Genomic DNA, 7,622 nt, shown 5'->3' on the forward strand with positions numbered 1-7,622 from the left:
AGCACCCTGACTGAGAGTCATCCTTCAAACCTTCTCAGTCTATTAAACAAGGGAAATGGATTTGAAATTGAGCACACATCAGTACAGCTTTGGGGAACCACTTGTATTAATCAACATGGATTTTATTTTTCAAAGTTATGTAATGATGCTTTAAGGTCTCCTACTAAGTGGGGGTTGTGGGGCGAGTTGGAAGTAATGGTCCTGGCCTGTGGCTCCTCCAGCAGGACCCCAGGGGAGGGCTGATGCCCGGTTTCCTCAGAGTATCAGGCAGGCTCTCTCCAGGGGCTACCTCAATGGACTCTCTTTCAGCTGGGACCCAATTTTGTACCTGGAGAATCCCCATCATACCTGAGTGCCAGAGGGAGGCAAATAGCCCTGAGTCTCAGGATCTCATGAGGGTCTTTCCAGGAGAATAAAGGAGTTAGGTCAGCAAAACCTGGCAAAACACTTCCCCTGCTCTGGTGGGTAGGGTTAGGTTTAGGTCTGGTGGTGTGGAGCTGGAGTCCTGTGGTAACACGTGGATATACAGTGATTTGGTCGGGAGGGGTCTTGGGTGGATAAACTGGATGTGGCGGCTCAAAGGCCTCCTGTTATGCATCTCACACGAGATAGTTCCTTTGTCCAGAACACGGATGTTCAGTGAGGGCTGTCCATTGCATTCAAACGGACCCAAGCCTGCTGCCCTGTGCCTGGCACATAGTCGGAACATGACGTAAGTGCATTGAGTTAGAGCTGTCAAATGATGGCACTCTGGCACCTCTCTGTGGGCCCACAGATGATGCGGGTGTGGGAGGAGGGATGTATGAGCATTTGAGCGCAGCTTGTTGGCCCAGCCAGACCCCCAGAAGCCTCAGGGGAGTTTAGGGCTGTAGGTGAAGGGCAGGGTAGCTTCTCTCCCAAAATATTGGATATGTGCTACTCTAATTCTAGAGGTCATTCATTCATTCAACAGACACATTCACTAACTCCTTGCTGTGCCCAAGTCCATGTGAACCCGTGCCTACCTGAGAAATGGGGGCACCAACAATCTTATCTTAGAGGGTCAAGGAGGCCTGAGGAAGACCTATGTGGTCAGGAGCCTGGTCCAGGTGCTGGGGGCCCTGGGGACTCCCCAGCTTTCTCACCAGAACAGAACTACTCAGTTCCTTCACTTGAAAAGCAAGGAGTTTGAACGAGGTGGCCTCCAAGGCCCTTCTAGCTCTGACATTTTTAGGAGTCTGAGATTCCTAAACTGCTGACAGCAGCCCTGGCCTCAGAGCTGCCCTGACAAGGCTACTCCAAGCAGGGATTGGGTTAGCTCCTGCCCCACCTGTGGGATGGGTGCCATGTTGGCAACGCTGCCCAGGGCCCAAGGGTAGAGCAGGAAAACCCACCTTTCCCAAAGAAATGTTCCCATGGCTTAGTCAGCAAACATCTACCCGCCACCTTCCGTGACCCTGCTTACACTGTCCAGGTTCTGCGGGTGACACAAAGAGATGACACAGGGTCCCTGCCCTCTAGGGGTCTCTCAGGTTGAGGACATGGCCAGGCACACCTGAAAGAGCAATGGGAGATGCCAGTGGGGACAGGAACGGGTGCAGGAGAGAGGCTATGGGCTTGTGAGGGGAGCTCTCTGGGAAGCATCATAAATCCCCACATTTTAAAAACACAATTGTTTGTGCAGGTCCATGGCCTTTTCCGTCCAGAACTATGATTCCGGAGTGCAGCTGCACAGAACACATGTTCCTGCCTGGACACATCGAGGGAATGAGGACTGAGCACCCGCCACAGGCCAGGCACCGAGGATCCCAGAGCAAACCAAGCAGACGGAGAGCCTAAGTCAAATCCGGGAGGAGGCCGGCACCACCAGCCCCACAAAAGGACTGCCTTCGCATCATCACCAAACTCGCTTGTATCCCTTGGGGAAAAAAAACTGGTCATTTTCAGGAGGAAAGAACATATTCATACATCACTTCCTGATAACCTCTGCATACGTAACAGACCAACAGAGTAAAATAAAACTGAGTTTAAATTTGGGTGCTGGACGGTCTGCCAGGCTCTCTCACTAGAGAGGTCACCCAATTCCCACACACCAGCCCCATCGGGAGATGTTAAAATCCGCCTCAGCAAAACTGTAAATTACCACACAGGGGGGGCTGTTGGGCCCAGAGTTCATCACAAGGCAGACATGTGGTCTTAGGGGAAGTTCAGAATTGCCACCTCTTTTGATTCAAGGCACAGGGATGGATCTGCCAGGGAGAGGATGGGTGGGAGGTGGAGAAAATGGGAAAATGGTGATTTGTGAGTGGGCAGTAGTGAGGCTTGCAGGGAGGGTGGGTTGGGGGGTTTGGCTGATGCAGATAAGCCTTGCCAGGAAGCGGGGACCTGAGACAAGGGAAAGCGGAGGGCAGGAGGTTGGTAATGGAGGACCTTCATTCAAATGTGGGTTCTATTCGGTGAGTCCTAAGGAGGTATTGAATGTTCCTGAGCCCTGGGGAGGGGGGTGCCCAAATGAAATCAGCCGTGTTTGAGGACAATCAATTTGTCAGCCAAGGGACGGGAAGACAAGATTGGGAGCAGAGGCGTAGGTTCCTGGTCCATCTGTGAATTCTGGGGAGAGGTCTGGGACTCAGGCTGACCACGGCACCTGGGTGAGAGTGGTCACTCAGTGTGGAGTTGGCAGAAGGAGGGCCTCGAGAATGGAGGGGGTTAAAGCTAGCAGCAGGTGAGGGCCTGGACTCTAAGCAGAGAGTGAAAAGCAATCAGGCCCTGGGGCCATGCTGGCCTGATTCAGCATCATCCAATCATTGTCCTCATTAGAACACTCAAACCCAGGTGCTAGCATCATCCAATCATCGTCCTCATTAGAACACTCAAACCCAGGTGCTACGTCTGTGGTTGTGTGCTTTTGCACTAATTAATTTATCCTCATCAGAGGGTGCAATCCAAGTGTTCGGTCCCCCTCTCCAGGGTTGGAAGAACTGCAGGCCAAACTTTCTAAACTTAGGTGGCGTTGCAGGAAGGAAGATGTGGGGGTCATTTGTGTCATGAATCATGGCTGTGTCTTCAGCAGGTGCCCTGTGCAGGAAGGCTGGAAATCAGAGATATATTTTTGAGACTGCTTTATAACAGCCCGTGAGAACCTCCTTCTTTGTTTTACGCTTCCCAGAAGCAGAGCCTCTGAACCATGACTGCTTCCCAAACAGCAGCCTTGGCTGCAAATCAAGACAATCTTGCACCTGTAGGATGCAGGTGGCCAAGGGTGGCTCTGGACGAGCATCAGTCTCTCTCTGCCACGCCTTGGGGTCCCCACATCAGCAGCAGCCACCTGTCTTTGTGTTGGTTGTGGCCACAAAGGCAGAATAAACCTCTCCCCGTTAAGCAGGTCTTCACCCTTGCCCTCTGTTGCTTTTCTACTTACTCAGTTGCCACGCAGTTGGAGAGCCATCCTTGGTGAAGCCTTCTCTCCCAGCCTGGGACACCTCTTCCTCTGCTGACCCCTTGAAGACTAGACTCACTTGGCAGTTAGCCTATGCCTCCTGTTTCTTCTCTTATCATTTCTTTTTTCTTTCAGGTTTGAGCTTCTTCTTAGCCTCCCCCAATAAATTCATTCTTTGAAAGGAAGGACTGTGTTTTGTACTTAGGGTGACATACAATCTATCATTGAAACCAAGACACTTCCAAGAGTGGTACAGATGTTGCCGAGGCCTGCTCATATTTTCTTGACACTCACTGTTCTTGTACATTCTGACGTTTTCTTACAGCAGACTGGAGGCCTCCTTCTATTCTCTGGAGCAGCTGGAAAGGCCAGAGTTAACCACGGCAGCCATAGCCAGCAATGAACCGGAGTTGGGGCAGACGTCCCCAGCTTCTTCCTGTGGGACAACTCTGAGGGCTGTTCTCCGAAGTTTCCCAGGATCCCCCAGTGGGTTTGTGCCCGAGGTGCTCACAGTGGTAACCTGCTCATGATCAGGCCTTGGGCTGGCTCCTTCTCTTCCTGTGAAATTTCCCACATTCACCTCCCAGATCTTTGTCTCAAGGATGGCCCTGGGCCAGGGGTGTGTGTGTGGTGACCCTGCTCCCAGGCCTCTTGGTCCGGCACTGCCTAGCATAGAGCTAGCCCTGCGCACTCACTCATATTTTGCCATATGAATGAATGAATGGATTTAAGGAATGCTTTTTTGGGCCCCCGTGAGGACATGCTGGCCGGTTTCTCATGGCCCAGAAAGAGATCATACATTTCCCTGGTCCGTTCTTGTTTGCTCTCTGCTGTGTAACTGTTTTAGGGCGTCTTCGGTCCCCTCCAGCCCTAGCCTCCCACTCAGCTGTTGACCTCGCTTCTTATTTCACGGGGAACATGGAAATCACGCGAAAAGGACTCCCACGTGCTTGGCCACTCGCTCTGGGCCTCAGGCACTCTGCCCGGTCACCTGTTACTGCAGATGAGCTGCCTGTACTTTGAAGGCCCCCTGGGGCCCTTGCACTTCTGCCCCCTCTGTTTCCCTCTCTTCATCCCAGTCTTTGCTCAGGTGTTGCCCCTCGGACAGGTCTTCCCCAGCTAAAGCTGCATGCCTCTCCTCGTGCCTCTTCCCTATTTTCCTCCGTAGCTCTCCTAACCGCCTGGTGTCCTGTATGTTTCGCTTCTCTTCGTTGTCTGCTCCCCCTTTTCATGTACACTCCATATGGGCAGGAGTCTTTGTTTTGTTTATTGCATTAAGAAAGGTTCATGGAAAGAAGACAAGCAGGAAGGCTTTTGAAGTGAGAGAATGAAAACCATTTAGAACGTGAGGCCGGAAATGGACCTCGAAAGTTACCCACCTGCCCCTTTCTCATTTTATAGATGAGGGAAAGGAGGCCCGGAGACTCCCAGCAGTTAGGTGAAGAGCTGGGATGGGAACCTTCCTGTCTCAGACCCCCAGTTTGGGGGTTCATCCCACAGCTAATCATCACAGCCTGGGAGCCTAATCTCTAGTTCGGTGACCCTCGGGGGTCAGCTTGCTCTTAGTGCTGCTGTGTGTTGGTCACTATTCATGTTCTCTAATGTGGCATTAGCTCCCCCCCCCCCTTGAACCAAAGCCCTTGAGATCACAAGCTGGGGCTTCTTCCTTTGAAATTCCCGGTGCATATCCCAGTGCTTCCTATGGTGTGAGCTGGAGGCCCTGGGAAGGCCTCCTGCCCTCCTCTAAGTCCGCGGTTGCAAAAATCGCCCGTTACTGAGTTGTCTCCCTGTGCTAGGAGCTTCAGGTATGTTAACATATCAATATTGAAAAGCTCCCCGGGAAGGGAGGCACTGCTGACCCATTTTATGGATGAGGACACTAGGGCTCAGAAACTTGAGCAAGGTGCCCCGGGACTGATCATGAGCTAGCAAGTGCAGTGCCAGAATTCATTCCCACTCCAGGATGGACAAAGAGCCATGGGGTGGGGGAGGGGAGAAAAGATGGCAGATTAGAGAATGTACATTTGCCACCTGCTTATTCCCTGATGCTGGAAGTCCCACAGAAATGCGCAAAGCTGTCCTTTGAACAGGGCCAGTTCAAGGGCTCGATGGCTGAGAGAGATTCTCCCCTGACACAGAGTTTGGATCAGGCAAAGGAGTGGGATGGAGGGTACCAGGTCCCAGAACAAGGCAGGGGGCCCAGAAGTTGCCGAGGCTGTGGGGACAGGCGGGAAGGGGTACCAAACAAACTGCCTAGTTCACAAGTTAGCTGATGGCACAGGACAAGGAGTCAACAAGTATTGATTGATTGCTTCGTTGATTATCTCTGACATATCCCACTTTAGCCCCAGAAACAGGGCCTAACGTGCCAACTGTCTGCTCGACGTGGGATTTTAGCAGTTATGATTTTCAAGTTGGAACCAAATATAGACCCACATTGAGCTGGAGTGCTTTGCCTGCAAGTAAATCGCACAGCCTTCGGAGCCATAAACAAGCTTAGATAAATAAAGGCTGGGTCGATTTCCTGGCTGTGAATCTCAGAATGCTCCCTTGGAGGTGTTGATTGATATGCTAAGATTCAGAAGTGAGCATCGCACCTGCCTCTTCAGGACAAGACAACTGCACACACCTTCCCAGGCAGCTCTGCCGCAGGAGGGCCTGGTCTGGCGCGGTGGCTGTCGGGCCCCAGCAGGGCCTGTGCTGCCACCCTCCCAGAGCACGAGAGGAGAGAGACTGATGCCATCTAGTCCAAATCCCTGGCTTCCCTCAGTTCCCCAGGGAAACTCGCCCAGGGAAAGGGATCATTAGAGGCCATAGTACAACTAGAAATACCCCTGTGCCCTGCAGGTACATCCCTGGGCCTTGCTCCTCGGCCATTTTGGGCAAAGTGAACATGTCCGTGTCTAGATTTCTAAAAACTCCACACCAAGGGCATGCTCCGGACATCCTTCTTAAAGGCAGGGCCTCCTGGGCAAAGGCTCTCACTAGAAGTACACCTAGAGAAGGTTTTTCTGAACTTAAAAGGAGTACATGAACCGAGTCTCACGACGCTGCAGCTCCCGGGACTTGTACTGGGAAGAAAGCGGCTGGTATAGCCATTTTTGAACAAGAGAGCTACACCATTGCCTGGAAGAAAAGGAATATACAACAGAAGAGGAAAGAAACAGTCCCTTACGGTGTGATATCGGTGAGTTTCTCCTGAGCTGCTGCCCTTGTTCAAGACTTTATCACTTCTCTCCTAGGCTTGTACCATTGCCTTGTAAAACAATGTTCTTAAAAAAATTATTAAAAGGTTTTAAGATACAATAAGATGCAGAGAAAAGCATGTCGTGTGCCTACCACCACAATTTTAAAAAATGCTTACATCTTCTCATTCCATACTAGTGTATGTGATATACATTCCATGCATGTATGCATGACATACATATAACACATGGTGCATATATAATCTTATAGCTGAAACCCTTTCCCACCTCCCTGCCGTCCGGTTCCCATCCTCCCCTCCCCAGTTACCACTGTCTTGAAATGGCTCTGTATCATTTCCAGCTGTGGTACAGAATTGGTCTCCGACTGAATGTACTTTTTGTAACTTATGTTTTTTTTAATGTTTATTTATTTATTTTAGAGGTGGGGAGAGGAGCAGAGGGAGAGAGAGAATTTTAAGCAGGCTACACACCCAGTGGGGAACCCAACCCAGGGCTTCATCTCATGACCTTGAGATGATGACCTGAGCCGAAACCAAGAATTGGACGCTTAAGAGACTGAGCCACCCAGATGCCCTGCATAACTTACATTTAATTCAGTATTATGTTTTCAAGCTATAGCCATGTTGATACATGTAGATTCAGTTTCTTCTTTTAATTGAATTACTTTTAATTTCAAGCCTTCACTGGAGTCCATTGTATTAGTTTGCTGGGGCTGCCATAACAAAGTGCCATAGACTGGGTGGCCCAAACAACAGAGATTTATTTCCTCTCCGTTCTGGAGGCTAGACGGCAAGATGAATGTGTCGGCAGGGTTGGTTTCATCTGAGGCCTCTCTCCTTGGCTTGTAATGGCCTCATTGTAACTTAATCACCTCTTTAAAGACCCTATCTGCAAATACAGTCACAGTCTGAAGTCCTGGAGGGTTAGGACTTCAACATAAGAACTTTGGGGGAACTCAGTTCAGCTCATAACAGCCATCATGTTGGTGGTTTCTTTCC

Source organism: Ursus americanus, chromosome 29 (genome assembly GCF_024610735.1).
Source record: "Ursus americanus isolate L20-20 chromosome 29, mUrsAme1.1.p, whole genome shotgun sequence".
In the NCBI taxonomy this organism is placed as follows: Eukaryota; Metazoa; Chordata; class Mammalia; order Carnivora; family Ursidae; genus Ursus; species Ursus americanus.